General features: G+C 32.9%; 1 pseudogene across 1 annotated transcript; it reads right to left on the minus strand.

Moving 5' to 3' along the window:
- Positions 1–1,936: 1,936 nt before the first annotated feature.
- LOC105179332 (stromal processing peptidase, chloroplastic-like) lies at positions 1,937–14,101 on the minus strand (annotated as a pseudogene). The gene is made up of 15 exons (XR_016062856.1): positions 13,769–14,101; positions 13,461–13,541; positions 11,991–12,175; positions 11,166–11,407; positions 10,496–10,694; positions 9,985–10,032; positions 9,692–9,799; positions 9,379–9,567; positions 8,947–9,245; positions 8,212–8,313; positions 7,352–7,486; positions 6,923–7,147; positions 6,466–6,669; positions 6,061–6,231; positions 1,937–3,405 (listed from the first exon to the last, which is right to left on the minus strand). The product of XR_016062856.1 is annotated as a stromal processing peptidase, chloroplastic-like (transcript).
- Between the last annotated feature and the right edge of the window lie 4,262 nt (positions 14,102–18,363).

An 18,363-nucleotide genomic window follows, 5' to 3' on the forward strand; every position in this document is an offset into this window, starting at 1 on the left:
AAATTTAAAACAAAGTACATTTTTTTGGGTCAACAAATGGTAGTTATTATAATGCTCACATGCTTAATAGATAATTACTCAACAAAGCACACACAATTCAATTGGGAAACTAATAAAATGTATTAACTTTAAATACATGAATTAAAAAAAAAAAAAACGATGGAATACATCAATTGAACTAATTAAATCATAAATATATTAGAGAATATTTTAGCCACTCAATATTGTAACTACAAAAAGTTAATTACTGTATGTAGCAAATCTTTAATAAATAACACCAACAACAGATGCAAACTCGAATAATGTGGATAATTTAATTTGGTATAGTTATACATTTACACAAAAACATTAAAAGTTTTTAACAACCAAAAGCTAATTACTGTAGGGTTTAATAAATTATACTAAAACCTTAATCAAGAACACTACCAACGTGACACATGTAGATAAATCAATCTTGTATAGTGTTAAGAGTACAAACTCATTAAAATTATCAATTATATAATTTAACCAAACTATTTAAATTAGAGTGCAAATTCTACTTTAACCCTGCTTTTATAATAGATGATGCTCTCATGTAAACCTAAAATATGCGAAAAAATTTATATCACATACTAATTATAAAACCCACAAATGCTAAGTGGACATCTAAAATCCACCAAGCATAATGACACAAAGAGCTCGACTCCTATAATGTATCAAAAACAATCACCTACCTCACGCTCCCAATCTTCAAGGAGATTTGGATAACTTAATATCAATAACCTTTCTATTTTGTTCTCATTTGAATATATTAAAAATATATTATCTACCAACTCCAGAAAGTGCAATCATCAAAGAGAGTATGAGCTAATTAAACAATAAAAATATTGAGGATATTTTAGCCACTCAATATTGTCACAAGTTAATTTTACGGGGTAGATATTTAATAAATAAAACCAACAACAGAAGCACACTCGATTCATGCGGATAATTTAATTTTGTACAATTATACATTTAGTCAAAACTATTAATACATAATAAATAAATTAAAAACTATTTAGTCACTGAATATTTCTACGACAAAAAGCTAATTACTGTAGGAATAGAACATAAATAAATAATACTTGACCATCAATAAATAAACTGCCACAACATAAATAAATAATAATAGATCATCAATAAATAAACTCCTACATCATAAATAAATCATACTAGATCATCAATAAGTAATACTACTAACGCGAAGCATGCAGATAGTTCAATTTGGTATAGAGTTAGAATACAAACTTTCAACTTTTATCCAATCTATCAATCATATAGTTTAACCAAAGTACTTAAATCTTACTTACATAATGTAAATTTTTATTGTTTTTAATTAAGATGAAATAGAAGATAAATAACTTATCAAAAATGATAAATCTAAAACAAATTACCTTTTTTTGGGTCAACAAATGGTCGTTATTATAATGCTCACATGCTTAATAGATAACTACTCAACAAAGCACACACAATTCAATTGGGAAACTAATAAAATGTATTAACTTTAAATACATGAATTAAAAAAAAAAAAACCAAAAACTGATGGAACACATCAACTGAACTAATTAAATCATAAATATATTAGAGAATATTTTAGCCACTCAATATTGTAATTACAAAAAGTTAATTACTATATGGAGCAAATCTTTAATAAATAACACCAACATCAGATGCAGACTCAAATAATGTGGATAATTTAATTTGTTATAGTTATACATTTACACAAAAACATTAGAAGTTGTTTTAGCCACTCAATATTTTAACAACCGAAACGTGAAACATGTAGATAAGTCAATCTTGTTTAGTGTTAGAGTACAAACCCGTTAAAATTATCAATTATATAGTTTAACCAAACTATTCAAATTAGAGTGCAAATTCTACTTTAACCCTGCATTTTATAATAGATGATGCTCTCATGTGAACCTAAAATATGTAAAAAATTTTATATCACACACTAATTATAAGACACAAATGCCAAGTGGACATCTAAAATCCACCTAGCACAATGACACAAAGAGCTCAACTCCTGTAATGTATAAAAAACAATCCCCTACCTCACGCTCCAATCTTCAAGGAGATTTGGATAACTTAATATCAATAACCTTTCTATTTTGTTATCATTTGTATAGGTGAAAAATATATTTTCTACCAACTCCAGGAAGTGGAATCATCAAAGACACAATGCCACATTTCGTATATTCACGTACTAGTACAAATGTATCTGCTAACACTCGAAATGCAAAAGCAACAAATTAGAAAGAGATCTGTGTAGAGATAAGAAGAAATGCGCTGACCCTATAAACAAAATGTATAAAGGAGCCATAAGAAAAATAAAAGGATTACCTCCATTCTCATACTGGAACCAGAACCAGAACCAACACTAGGTAGATCAATCAACGCAACTAAAGCATTTAACTTATGTTCAATGCTTAAATCTGGATATTCACTCTCCATTAGTCCTAATAACCACACTTCTCCCAAATTCCTCAATTCAGTTTCATGTTAGATCTACTAACATGAACTTCGGATTGACTGCAAACCAAAAACATACTTAGAATCATTTGCATCGTCTCCACTAGTAACTTCAGAAATGCCAGCCTACTCCCAAAGTCTTCACAGTCACATACGAAATCATTGCATTCTTTGTCAGCAGCATAAATCCGTAATTAATACCCAGATGACAAGATCTTTTCAAACAATGTTGTCACCCTGAAGTGATCAAAAAGCTAATAATATCTAAAACTGTTGAATAGTGTGCATGCTTCAATTGGCATTGCTTCATGGATAACACAACAAAAAAAAAAACAAACAAATTTGTGATCAAATGGAATCCATCGGGGAAAAGAGCCCCTAGAAAGTCGGTCAGATTGAGGTTGCAATCAAATAACTTGAATGTAGTAGGAATCTGTCATATCCCAGCCCCCCTTTCGTTTTAATTCCCTTGAATCAATAGAGCCACAACCCATTAAAATTTTACTAAAATCATCTATGGAATGTTGCTGCATTCAGCAAACCTGCGAATATTTTCTGTTAATCACAGTGAAGCTCCACAAACTAGTCTTTCCATTCGAACACACCCAAAACATTCTTCAAAGATAAAATTGCAACTAAAACGAGCTTGTGCAAACTCAGGTCACCAACTTCAACAGAAACTACAGAAAAAGCTTATTGGTTGCATCAAGAAATCAAGTATCCTGGCAACAAGAGTTCACATGAAATGAGTATGCGTAAAAAGGGTAAAGAACAGAGAGATGCTCACCTTAAGACCACCCTTCTCATAGGAGTATTATACTTGATTTGTATGTTTACTGCTGCTAATACTAACACTGCAACAATGCTTGAGACAAACCGGGAGTACCTCACCCACTTCAAGATTTGTTTGTACCACTAAGCACCAAAGCAAGCAAAATGGAAACAATATTAGAACCGGGGAAAGTACAGAGGTTTCTTTCCCCCACAAAAATGCAATAGGTCATGACCTTTAAAACCATCCAGCTCTATACATAATATTATGCTACGTTAAGAATACAAATACTAAAGTTCTCCAACAGAATGTAAGATGGATTATGAACACAAAACTTCGCACAGAAAATCACATTGTGCATATTTTTATTACTTTGTGTAACACGTGGTCTTCTCACCAAGTGTAGCAAATGTAACTGAAAAAAAAAATTAACTTATAAAGTTATCATTAGAAGAGTTTAAAGAAAGATGGGAGACAAAAATGATTTGTTAGTTAACCATGATTCCCAACTTCATATACCTGGATAAACCTCATTGGAAGAGTTTAAAAGAGAGATGGAAGACATAAAAAGATTTGGTAGTTATTTCCAGCCTCACATACCTGGATAAACCACATTCATAGGAAATATTAGTGGTGAAAAATTTATATACTTGTCTATATGCAGTATGAACGACTTCTGTAACTCCTTTTACTCCAGCACAAATCGTACATTTTTTATTTGTTTACTTTTAAGTTTTACCCTTGGCACGGAGAAGGATCCATGTAAGAAGCACCACTACTACTATACACTGAACTTGCACCCTGCAAATATAGCCATCTAAGAGGAATAATCCATAAAATTAAAGAAATTATAATAATATGGCATTTAAAAACTTTTAGAATAATTATTGTCAGTTATATTGGTAAATAATATCAAGATCAGAATCTATCACCTCCCAACCAAAAATAGTAGTCAAATAAAGCAAAGCATGTCTAAATAAAGGATTTACACAGGATTTTCAGATAGCCATCAAGAAATGTGTCAATTTTTAGATATAAACCAAAAATAGATGGAAAGGATTGTGCAATTTTTTTTGAAGTAATATGCCTCCCACACAAAACAAAATACTATTATTCGCTATTATAAATATGTAAAAGCTAAGCTAATCAAACTCCCCAAACTTAAACAATGTTTGTCCTCAAGTAAAAGTCTGACAATGCAAAAGACATGTTCTCAACATTGTGCCAACGATTCGTAATAACAAACGTAACCTATAACCTATATGCACATAATCTCAAAATACAAATGCCGCAATACGTTATGTAAACGTTAACTTATCATAATGAGGGTAAGAGGCCAATCACATCACAACACCTTGTTTCGCCAAGTGGAGAGTAGAACAATCAAGCTTCCACAAAATCATAGGTTTCTAAATGTCACCATACCCGTCGCTTCAACACAATACCCTTTATCCCCTTATATTTGCCTAATTTGGAACGACCTTTGTTGTTCTTTCTTTTCTTTGGCCACTAATGATTTTCTTTTTCTTTTTTTCTTCCCCTTTTGTCTTGTCACGGCTTTTCTTTCCTTTCTTTTTTTCTTTGTTTTTGCCGTGGATTACGTTCTTTAGGCCGTATTTCGGTCTTTTGACGCGAATGACAACACTTGTGGTGAAGGCACCCGGTTACTCAACCAAAAAACGTCGTATTTTGGTCTTTTGACGCGAATGACAACACTTGTGGTGAAGGCACCCGGTTACTCAACCAAAAACCGTTTTACCTAAAGTGCTTTGCATACTCATGGCTCTAGTCACCGTTTTACGTGAATAACAACATTTGTGATGAAGTTACCCAGTTACTAAGTGACCTAAACCAGCGGAGTAGATGTAATCTTCCCTTTTCTTGCTATTCTTTCCATTTTTTTTCTCCCATTCATGGTAAAGAAACTTCTAAGGGGAAGGGCCTTTGACTTTTCAAAATGATGCATGTCCCATGTTAGGCTTATAAGGATCAACTGGGCAGCGTTTGGCAAACAAATATAATTTCACAAGAACTCCGATGATTGAGTGGAAGCACAGACATTCCTACTCTTTTTTCAAGCAATTCAAAATGTATGAAATTAGGCCTCAACTACTCCACATTTACTCAGATCAACAATCACATAACGCAACTGCACATTCATGTCTACTTGAGATTCCCATAAGTATCTATTTGCAGAAATCGAAGATCACAAAAGTAGCATAAGCTACAGCATAAGACTAGCATGATTACTATTGCCAAGCACTTGTGTAATTCTCAGCATCACGGCTTATGATTATGACTTTTGTCCAGAAATATTGAACAGGAACATTTTGAAGAAAAAGCATCCTGTCGTAAAATATGAAACTGCAATTTCAAAGTTAAAAATTTTAATGACACTGCTTCTTAGAACCTTTAGTTTCAGACTAACACTAAGCGCTTGCTTCATAGCTAGAACAGAAATCTAACTTTTCACAGCCAAAACACTGATGTATTAATTCTGGTGCAAACTATTCCATCAAAATAGACCTTGAGGTTTGAAGAGCCAAAAAGAGCAAGAATCCTGAGAAAATAGTGATATGTAGAGACCAGATGTTTCAAAAATCAAGTATATAGAGAAATTCTTCCAATAAAACTAAATTGGAAACAAGATCATGAACTGAGTTTCTGAAGCAACACTTAATTTTATTCCTAAAAAGGAAAAGACAGCAGTCAATTACAAACTCTGAATAGAAGAATCAGAAAAACTTCCCAAACACAATGAATATTTTTAACTTATTGAGAATATAAAAATTATTTACCTTGTAATTTACAGGAATGCCATTTGAAAGACGCCGCTGCACAATTCCCGTATCCTCGTCATAAACCTTTGTCGTTTTCTTTTCTTGGTCAACAGGAATGAAGGATGGGTTTTGCTTCAACCTTAATTCTTGCAGCTGTTCTGAAGAGATCAACTCTTTTGGTATATCAAGCTGCAGAAGAGAGAAAAAAGTTTTAAGTCAAATAGGAACTGGGCGAATGAGGAAACTTCCCCTTTGCCTTCTACTCCTACTCTTCTGTAAATGGGAATCACAAGAATTAACAGATCTTCCGAGCATAACTTTCTAAAGATGAAAACATAAAAATCTCTCTCCAACTGGAGGGCAATGGCCCCAGGCCCGCCTGATGCCCCTCTTATAACATATAAAAGCCTTCAAGGTAAATACCTCGGGCTCAGCCTCAATGGGTTCCTTCAAACCAGCTTCAATAGCATCCACAATCTCTTCTGGTTCTATCTTGAAGTCAGTTTCACCAATTCCATCAATGTGCACTTTCTTTGGCACACATGCAATAATTGCAGCTGGGTGCGGCGCAGATGGTTTCCCATAATCAGATATGAACTCCAATACCTCTGCGCCAATAGAGTTGACCTAAGACATATCAGAAAATACAACATCAGTATGCAAACTTCATACTAGGAACATCTACAACTTTGCGACATGTGAGTTTGCTGTTGATTACTTCCATATACATAATGAGGAAACCAATAAGTCTGAGAAGGTAACTGTTCATATTTCAAACAATTTTGACATATCATGATTTATCTGCTACATGTGAAGGCAAAATACAAAAAGCTACCATTCAGGTAAACCAATTGGATTGGAAGGAAAAGGCAATAATTACCTCTTCAAGTGTAACTGTACCAGCAACAGCAACCAAACTATCATGTCCTTGCCTCTGATCCATCACAGTGTGACCGAGTGCATCACTTTCCATAATGAAATCTAAGTTATCCACTGAGGATACATTGTCAATCATAGCTGCCAATTGTTCACTATCTTTCAACAGGGCATCTAGATAACGGGCTAATTCACCATTAGTAACACCAAATTCTTTAAGCCTTCTAACCTGAAATGCAAAGCAAAAACATATAAAGGATGACAGGATAACTGGAAAACCTAACCAAGCTAAATTGTTTCAAGAAAACAAAGAGAGAAAGGCAACAAATGGGATCCTATTATTCACATTGAATACAGTATCTGTAAGTGGCAACAAGGTAACATATATGATTGTAGAGAGAGCATGAGAAAGAAACTTAGGGAAACAACAAACCTCCAGCACAGCAACTTTGATTGCATTTTGCCAATTTTGAGGTTCTGCATTGACAGTGAGACTGGTTACTGTACAACCTTCTCTTCCTGAATCACTGTGATCCAATTCCACCGACGTAAATGGGGGATTCGAACTCTGAAAATTCTTCAGATTAGCTTCAAATACAAATAATGAAGACGCAAACTAAAACACCAACTGCCTAGACAAAATTGATAATAGCCACACAGATAGACACCAAATCAATGTAACTCCAGGCCAACATTGTAAAATTAATATCTCATGGAACCACATACAAATTGAACTATGCAGTGAATATACTGTCAGAATCTTTCAGAGACTAAGGATGACAGTACTTTTGATGCTGAGCAATTGTGTTCATAGTGCCATGAGGAAGATAAAAAATCATTCCATGAATTAGGTTACCTTCAGCTTCATTTCCTCAAGAAAATTATTGACTGGTTGCCTTTTCAATAAGTTCATAGTTCCAGTGACCAGTCAACTCAGTCAATGCATTAGAAGAGGCACACTGAAGAAAACATATGATTAGTCATTTTTGGCACTGACAAGAAAAAAAATAATATTTGTTACTTTTCTGCAATATACTACTTGCCTTATATTTTTCTATAATTTTGTCATTCACTATGCCTGGATTTGGATGAAAGAACACATAAAGAGGAAACATTGTATCTCACTTCTCCTTTTCTTATATAATTAAGAAAGAAAAAAGGCGCCTCACGAATTTCACAAGCAACTTAAATTTTGACCTGAGGCAACATAAAAGCAAACCATAACATACTAGAGGCAGAAATCCCAAGACGGCTTTTTGCACAAGAACCAATTGAAAGGAAAAGTCAGTGCACCTGGTACCTTGTGTTAATTCGGAAATGCAAAGCAGAAAGAAAGATCCTCTTCATCAGCACATTCCGCAAGTCACCATATGTACGAACCTTGTTAACAGGGATCTGAGAGAAAACAGCAGTAGATTCATTATGGTAGAAATTATTGATAAAGAAAACTACCTTTTTATTCATCTAAAGGAAATGGAACATCAGCGAAGGACTCCAGGTACTCCTACTCCATGTTCTTAAAAACGTTGACTATAAGCATGCATAAGCCATGGCAATCCATTACCATCTCTGTATGGGAGAACAGAGAAGATAGTGACTGCCTTCAGATGTTAAAGCTTCCAAAACCAGCACCAAATAATCAACTGCTGGTCTTCAAGTGCACAGGCTAAGTAATACACGTAACCAAATAACTAAACACAATTCAATTTTGACTAAGATAGCTAACCTTTTTTTCCTGTTTTCTCTTTTTTCTTCTTTTGTACTTTTAATATCATCCTTGCCCATGTAGGCAATTGTGTTCAAAGTATGATGGTAAATCAGAGAAAGGATGCCTTTTAATCCCTAATGCCCCCAACCCCCACATCAAAAATATAAAGAAGAAGAGCAGAATAGAAGATATGGAAGGAAAGAACACTTTCAAGAGTAACTATAATAGTCTATGCACATAGAACAAGTCCCAGTAACAGCATAAAAGCAACGATGCAAAGAAACAAATTTCAATAAATACTTAGAGAGAGGAATACAAACCTTGCAAAACATATTAATTGAGAAATTCTGAAGCAATTCATGCTGAAATATTTGGGGCAGCTTTGCATCGGTGTAGCTTCCAGGAAGGGACCAATTGTGTTGAACAGGAGGGCGAATAGCATGCCTTTCCTTTCTAAAGTTTTTTGATGTTTCCACAGAATTGGATAACCTTTCCTGAGATAAGCCACTAGCCATCCAACTGACAGCTTAGGAACAAGGAAACTGGCCATCGCACCAAAAGCGCTTGGTGTAGGTGAAGCAGCTACCTCACTTTCCATGCCCGTCTGTCCAAAAACTGCCTACAAAAGACTTGGAAATTACCTACTACTTCTGAGGTAACTACAGAGAAACTAAATGTAGACACAATAACAGACGGATGCCCCAGATCAACATCATCTAGAGATAGTTAATCAATTGAGAACAATTGCATACTTCAATGTGGTTAACCGTCTTAGAAATGTCATCAATGTCCCCAACAATGTATAATGTGGCATTTGCGGGGAAATACCAGCGCTCATGGAATTTCCTGATTTTATCGGCATCCCATTTCTTAATCTGCTCCTCCAATCCAATAGGAAATCTTTTGCTCAACTTGTTCTCAGAGTGCAAGTGTTGCAACAACTGTACCAACAAAAGAAATGAAGAATTGGGTTAAAAACAGATAGCAAAAGGAAGAGATATTTGGTAAACAATGAGATTGAGAAATAAACATAAGTTATCTATGTCCATCTATTGTGATAAATACCTGACAATCGACACGGTATTCTATGGTATTCATCATTTGTAGTTCTGACAAAATTGCCCTTCTCTCCTTTTCAACTCGAGAAGCCAGAAATTTGGGGTGTAAAGCAATCTATGGCCAACCAAAAAGAGATTCATAAAGAAACCAACTCCAAACAACATATAATTGGAAAAATAGTAAACTATGTAGAAACAAAAGAAAGAAAATTGAAACCTCATGCATAGCCACTGCCATAGACAGGATGAACACAAAATATAAATCATATCGAACCATTAAAAGCAAAAGAGTGGCTATACCTCATTCAGAGCATCCAGAACAACTGGAAACAAATCACCTTCAGAATCCTAGAGATTGAAACTTCAATTATATTAGGAATATAGAAACACAATGCTGAAAAAAACACAGTAAACCACTATGAACAGAGACGAGACTAACAGAGAAGTATCATTTAAAAGGACATCAGCCAGAAAAAACATGAGATGAAACTAATGGTAACAGTTATATAGATGCCAATACATTTATGAATAAGTTTCCAATCCTATTGTCCTTGATAAATAACTACTTTGTGAGGCAAATCAACCATCTTCATCTTCACATTCACAGTGAGTTTTGTCCCCTCTAGGACAGTCACAAAGAAAGTCAACTCTGTTTCCTCAGTTTCCTGAGCTTCTATGGTTGTCCCCCACATCATCAGTATAATCATCCGTTTCACAAGGAAAAATGCATGCAATCAAAAGTAGAGAAGGATAAACATCAACCAAAAAGACAAGCCCATCCTCACAAGCAAAAGATGGAAACTGCACAAACCTTTGTACTGGTTGGTGAGTGAATATGAACCACTGTGTGATGAAAATCTGTGTAAGCATTAGATCTTGCCCCAGTTCCAAGAAGTTTCTCATGTTTCTTACTTCCAAGGAATGCAACATGTTCGATCATATGAGCCATTCCTTGCTCATCATCTTCCTCATCAATGGAACCCACGTGAACTTCCATGTGAGCTTCAAACCTTGAAGAATATTAGAGAGGTACGAGAATAACAGAAAAGTGATCTTTCTTCAAATTGTAATACCAGTATGATCATTAGGGAATGGTAAATATTTTTTTCTCCCGATTATTGCTTCTTTCCCACCATGACACACTCATAATGCTCTTAAAAATAATTATAATAGAACAAGAGAAAGAAAGAGAATAAGAAATACTTCATAATTCTAAAATCATGCCATTAAAGAAGAGATGTAACCCCCCCCCCCCCGAGCACCTTGTTTGAGCAGAAAAATGATGAAAAATGGTGAGGTCAACATTCATATATTCCTAAATGGGGAGAATTTATTTTCACACCGCAGTGCAGATTGCAATGTTTCATGATTTTCTTGAAGAATTGATTAAAAATCTCTTACAATGTCACTGTAAATTCAGAACAACCTAAAAGTACATTTATTGCATCCAACTGACTGCAAAATATTGTAAACAACAGTACCTGTTAGGAGGGACTTTGTTCGGCAGAATGAGGTAGCGAAGCCCATTCTTCAGTTGTCCTCTGTGCAATTTCGGGTGAGAAGGAAGCTCAAATCTCAAAAAGTTCTCAAATTCTTTTCTCTCTACTTCTGATTCTAATAAGTCCAAACCCTCTTTCTCCATAATACCATCAGGCCATGCTGTACTTGCTGCATGTGGCTCTTCAGGGCCCACAGTGGCATGTGGAACATCAAATTGTCTAACCTGGCAGGAACAAATCAAATAGAAGTGAGTTCAGACTATTAGAAGATAAATGATGAAACTTCTTGAAATTAAGATTAACCATATAGAGCATGCAAATGCTTGACACAAGAACCAGATACCAAGGGAAGGAATGGAAACAAAATCAGCATAAACGCACTTGTTTCCTTAAATTCCTTTCACTCTCCTCAGAACTCGCCATTCCCTTCCTTGCCTCAAAAAAACCATCCTAAAAAAGGACAACGATGCTGTAGAAAAGCAGTGTTGGATAATGTAAATATTTGCTCTGAATTGTGGTGTGGATGAAGAAAGATCCTCAAAATTTTGAAAAAGATGGAAAATTGGGTGGAAATCAATTGTAATCATAGAATTATGATCAAAGATGAATATAATCTATAAGTAGCAGAAAACAATTGATGCCATTCAAATCTCCCCACTGCCAATTTAGCAAGAAGAAAATGATATAGAAAAGAGACATCACAATTTTCATACGAATAGTAAACAGACTGGCTAACAACTTGTCTTCACAGATTCACCATCAAGATAAAGCACTGGAAAAGAACTACTACAGTTACCAATGCCTTACATTAGCATAATCAAGTTTGTGCCTTGGCAGATGAAAGGTTGACTTGTCAACAAAGAATCCGGAGGTGAATCTGTCCACACCAATTTGCTTTCTTTTGGAAGCATGGAAGCAAGTCACTTGTTGACACTTATCTGCTAACCGTGACTGAGGTATCAATTCATTGAGCTGAGAAGAATATCTTCTCCCTGTAGTCCGCAATAAGGGACACCATTAGCAAGATATTATAGTCAGTAGGGTGACAATGGAAAAAGATAGTACGCAAGTCAGCAAAACAAAGATTCCTTGAAAAATTGAAATAATTTTATGTATAATACAAACTAGATAAAAGCCATTTCAACAAATTTCAGACAGGAAATTATTACCTTATTTTGCTCCAACCTATTTTCAAGACTTAGGACAGACATAATTCAACTGTGTCTTTACCCTTGTCAACGGTTGTAACATCAAATGAAAAGGTCTACTTAATGCAAACGGAAGCAATGTCTTTGTGTCAGCTGACGATCCAAGTGCACAAAGCCTTACCCTACAAGTAGGGAGGTTTTATTGCCAGAACGTGAAGCAATGACCTCAGGATTTAAAGAGTAACCTTTACAGAGTGCCACATCAGCTCAAGTAATTACAATCATATTTGAATATATGCCACAAAATACAATACATACATTGATAAAAATATGGAACACAAGAATTCTGTCGAGATGAGTCTCATAACTTTGAATGAAGATTACAAGTCTGCTAAAACAAGTTATAGTAGAGTCATGTACAAACTAAAAATTATAACACTGGAATTTTTTAACAAATCGGGTAGCAGCATATTCAGTAAATGCTGAAAGCAAAAAAAATAATACACATGGCAAGGTCCCTGTTTCATTCTAGTACTCATGCCGAATCATGAATTTTGAAAAAGTAAATTTATGAAGTCACTCACTAGAAATCCATTATAATAATCCTACACCCAACACAAAGGAAAACAGAAATACTTATACATGCCCAAATATGCTTGCATGTGTATGTATAGTTATCTACATTCTAGGCCCGAAGAAGAACCTTTACTAAAGGGGTATTGGAGTTCTCATTCGACTGCATAATATATAATTTAAAATTAGTAACTAGATCGAATTTTAATTTCTTATATTCGATCTTGAGGCTTTGGAGTCCAAACAAGAATGCTTCAGCACCCCCAAAGTTTATCTCAATAATTCCGAAGTTCCACAAAATAGATTCAAACTCTCTCGGTCTCCTTCAATGTACAATTTACTCAATCAATGTACCAACCCTACACATCAAGAAAAGTCTTCCTACCTTGATCTTCTCTACATTCTCACAGAATAATAAATAATCCCAGATTCAGAAGGGGAAAAAAAAAGACACGAAACCCATGAAAACATATAAAGTTACTATCATTAAGAAATCAAACTGAAATTAAAATTGCCAAAATAACTTCAATTATTGAGAGGACAAAGATGAGAGCACCTGTAGTAGAGAAATCAGTTTCTCTGGAGTAGAAAACCCACATTTTCAACGCGATTTTTTATGGATTCGTATAACTATCTCCTGCAATTTCAAAGGAGGATATCAACTTTCCTTTCAATCAAATTATAAAAATGAGGGCTCTCAAATCTTTAGTGGAGAGAGGCGGGTTTCTTCTGCGTAGAAGGGTCGAGAGAAGAGAAGAAGTTAACGGTGGACAGTGGGTACAAATATTTAAAATACGAAAAATAGAAAAATGAACCCAAGATAGGAAAAAGATAACGAATATATTCTAGGGTTGAGCGACCAACCACACGCAGTCTTGGAATGATGAAGTTCTTGAAACCAAATAAGCAGGTTATACTCCTCCATGGTGGATTCGCCGGCTACAAGGAACTTCCACGAAGGCACGCGCGACCGCTCCCTCGTCGACGGAACCCCCATAAACTACTCCAAGAAATCTCAGTCTATATTGATCCGCAAAATCGACAGTGAAATTATGTAAATAAGCACATCAACAGTCATAAACCCATCAAGAAGTGAATCGAAAATATCAAACCCATAAAAAATATATATATATTTTCAGAAGAAGCAATTCTTGTTTTCTTGTTTACTTCTAAGCATGAGATAGGAAGACACGCACGGTGATTGAGCGAGGAAAGGGAGAGAGTAGACGTAATTGTCAAATTTGTATTTTTACATTTTCATAATCAACCCATTCTTTTTTTTATTATTATAAATAATTAACTAAATCTATTTTTATTTTATATATCTATATTCTATATCTACCTATACTCTGTCTATCTATATCTATATATCTATAAAAAAGATGAATGTCTTTAAAAGTCTTTTTTACTTTTTGACTCAACTAATTTAATCGTATAATATTATTTTACTAAAGATAAAAATAACTAGAAAAAATCATAAACATTTGAAGAATATTGAATACATTTAGAAATTTTCTAGCATAGTTTCCAAGCACATATATAAATGATAATTAGTTAGAGACAAAATTGTCATATAAATCAAACTTTTGAAAGTAAAACATGTTAAAAGATAAATAAAAATAAATAAATTGAATCACTTATCCTCAAAATAAAAGACTATTTGTTGTAAGACGCTAAAAGATAATTTGAACATCTGGAGTGTGACTACTACTTGTCATGTAATATTTTATTCATTTATGATATTATAATATGAACAAATTGTCATTGTACTAAATTCAATCTTTTTCGATAAAATACACTGAAATTTTTACTCCTAAACTATCGCCACATATACTTGTTTTCCAAATATATTAAAAGAAAATGAAGAAAAAATGGGCACGCAACCATAAACAAATTAATGTTTGTACTATTTATAAACTATGAATCATTGGATAGGTCTTTTAAAATTTTGTAGACATATTCTACTTTTATTGATATAGATATAATAATATTGTAACAAGTATTACAGAAATAGTTATTAACTAAGTCATTCAATAAGTTATTAATAGACATATAAGAATAATCTATTCGACACATGTTAAAGTTTCAATGAACCACAATTTTTTAATGATTCTTATTCATTTTCTTTATTTTATTTATGTAGTCATCATAAATTTGATCAGGATCTTTTGAGAGTCAAACAAATTGGTTTTTTTGTAAAAATAAAGCAGCTAACTAATTAATTACTTAAAAATATAATACTACAATAGAAAATTACAAATTTGAAATCTTATGCAATTACAAATAAATAAAATAAGCTTCGCATTCTTTTTATTTGTTTTATATTTTTAAATAAATCACATATGAAGAAATAACTTTAAGTTACTGTTAATAGTGTACCATAGACATAGATTAATTTAAAATTTAAAATAAAAATTTCAATAATTTTTTAAAAGCAATAACCCAAATTCAATAGATTATCAACTAATATTATAAATTTAAAGTTAATATTAATCCTTTAAAAAATTATTTTAGATAATACATTAGTATTAAGTATACGTGATTAAGGTCAATTATATGATGTATTTTTCTATTGATACCCCTATACTCTTATGATATGATGCTTGTTCTTGGGTGTATTTATGATATTTTAGGTGCTTTTGTGGAAGGAATGAGAGTTGCAAGAGAAGAACTAAAATAGAAAAATGAAATATTCTAATAGGAGCGCTGCCAAAATAACCTGTGATCCACGGGCTATCAAACATGCAGTAGGCAAAATTTGAAAATTTCTAAGTTGAGTGCTAATATGAAACTTGTTGTGGAGCTAGTTTATTTCCTTGTAAAATATATTTTAGAAGCTTGGTAGAAATAGAACTAAAAAGGAAAGGAAAGAAAAGAAGGGTTAATTAAAGGCAGATTCCTTGTCCCTCTTACCATATTAAGTAACTAGCTTAAAAAGAAGAAAAGAGACAGGAGAAAGAAACCTTTTGGCTGGAAAGATTGAAACGCGAAAGATAATCTATGACTTGATTCTCGATCGTCAAAATAATCATAGATTAGTTATAATTTTGGTACTTGTTTCATTTAAATTGTCGTGGGACCGATATTTATTATACTGCTTGATAGCTAGTGCACTTGTTAGTGACCTATACACATTTTAGCAATCAATACACAAGTGAAAATATATTATAGATTTATGTAAGTTATGAGGTAGTTTGTTTTTATATTATTTCTTAAATAAATACTTGCAATGGTCTTAGATTGGCCAATATTTATCATAGTATTAGTGTGACGCCTCAAAAATAATAATATATAATCGAGGGATTAATTGATAAATTTTTATAAAATTTAGTTAATTAGTAAATAAATTATGGGTCATAATTAGAATATAATAACACTTGAATGAATTAAATTGGAGTTCGTTATAATATTTTGGGACAATTTATATTAATTAAGAAAATTAGGAAGGACGTAAATGGTATTTTGAGAAAAATTTAATTAAATAAATAAAATAATAATAATATTATATATAAATAATATATATATATTTTTAAGTAATATAATATATATATATATGTGTATCTTAGTAGTGATATAATATTATATATATATGAATTAACGGAAAGGCCCACCGCCTCACCACTCACTAAATATATATATATATATTAAATTAAAACTCATTGGCATATTAGACAAACAAATTACACACACTGACGCGCACAATTACGGAGGAAACAGGTACGGATTTTAGATTTAATTCTTTATTAATTTATATAATTATATTATTTAATTAGTCCGTTTATTAAATATTGTTTATACTAAGCGATATACCATTTAATCAGAATATTTTACGGGTTTGGCTATTTAAAATAGTATCGAATTAAATATCAAATTGGATATAAAAATGATATTGTTGGTCGATTAGATTGTTAAATTTATTAGATTTGAATATTACTATAGTTAATTTATATAATTCCATCGAAATTATTAACCAAATACACAATTATATATATTATTGTTCAATTAAAGTGTATAATAACGAGAAATTGATAAAAAATTCATAAAAATATTCCGAAAATTATATTTAATAAATGGTATGTTAATAAAGAGGAAAAATGAAGATTTCTATTTCGATAGAAATGAAATATTAAAGAATTATTAGAAATTGTACAAATGATATTCAATATTATATTTTAAAGAAATTACGATATTCTCGATATATTAATTGTGTATGGTATAACTCATCATAGGATACGGGAGTGAGGTGAAAGGACTGACAATTAGCGATTGAGTAGAAAGAAACATTGTGAGGTTGAGGTAAGTAAATAATTAGTATTATCTATATATGTTCTCTTTATTTGTGGTATTACTATTATATGACTTTGTGGTTCATGCTGATATTGTTTTATCTGAAAATATATGCGTGGTGAATGATTTGAATTGATTGATGGCATTGTGTACGTGGAATGAGAAAATACGTTGAATATCATATTTGTTGTATGTTGTGTTGTGGGTGTATGAAAATGAGAATGTAATGATATATTGTTTTACGTTACTAGTTGCTTACAAGAATGGTAATATGTGGAAATGAGGGAGTAGTGGAAATTGAATATAATTATGGCGTGAATACCCCTTGATGTGTTGAAAAGCCTATAAGGCAAAATGAAATGAAAAGAGCTTTGATGCGATATGAGAAAGAAATGAAATGAAAAGAGCTTTGATGCGATATGAAAAATATGTGATGTGAAAAGAGCTATGATGCGAAATAAAAGAGCTATGATGCGAATTGAAAGAGCTATGATGCGAAATGAGATTGATGAGCCGGCTGTCAAGGGGATTCACTTAAATTTATATAACGATGAGATTGAATTGACGGGAAAAACACGATATCGCCTTCTGGTAAGCAAACTAGGAAAAAAAAGAAGTTTAATTGATTATTTTATTGTGAGATAGCTATGTGTTGTACTACAATTGATTATGTTGGAATTAAATTGACTGTAACCCATGCATGTTGGCTACTTGTCCTGTTTGGGCTGTGTTTGATATACATATATAGATAGGGTTGATTATTTACTTAATGAGTGGCAGGCTCATCCCTTTGTTGACATTTTCTTTCAGGAGTAGACTTTGAGGTGTCTGACTGTTGAAAAATAGGTGCACACACTATACTCAGGTTGGTCGGGCCAGTATGCTGTTTTCTCCTCTTTGTTAGCTAGAGTACAAATCTTATTTTATTTGTATAAAGAGAACATAGGCGTAGAGATCAACTGTGGTGGATCACCTGTGGTGTTTGATTTGTATATATGTGATGTTGTGGGTTGACTATGTCGTTATGACGTTGTGACTACGTAAGCATATTGATAGATGATTATGTGCATATATATATATATAAACACAGGGATTATTATAAGTATGATGTTTAGGGTAAATATAGCCCTTGTAGCGAAGAGGGTGCTTCATTAGGTGGTATCAGAGCAGGG

Source organism: Sesamum indicum, linkage group LG11, assembly GCF_026168435.1.
Source record: "Sesamum indicum cultivar Baizhima isolate 11 linkage group LG11, ASM2616843v1, whole genome shotgun sequence".
Lineage (NCBI taxonomy): Eukaryota > Viridiplantae > Streptophyta > Magnoliopsida > Lamiales > Pedaliaceae > Sesamum > Sesamum indicum.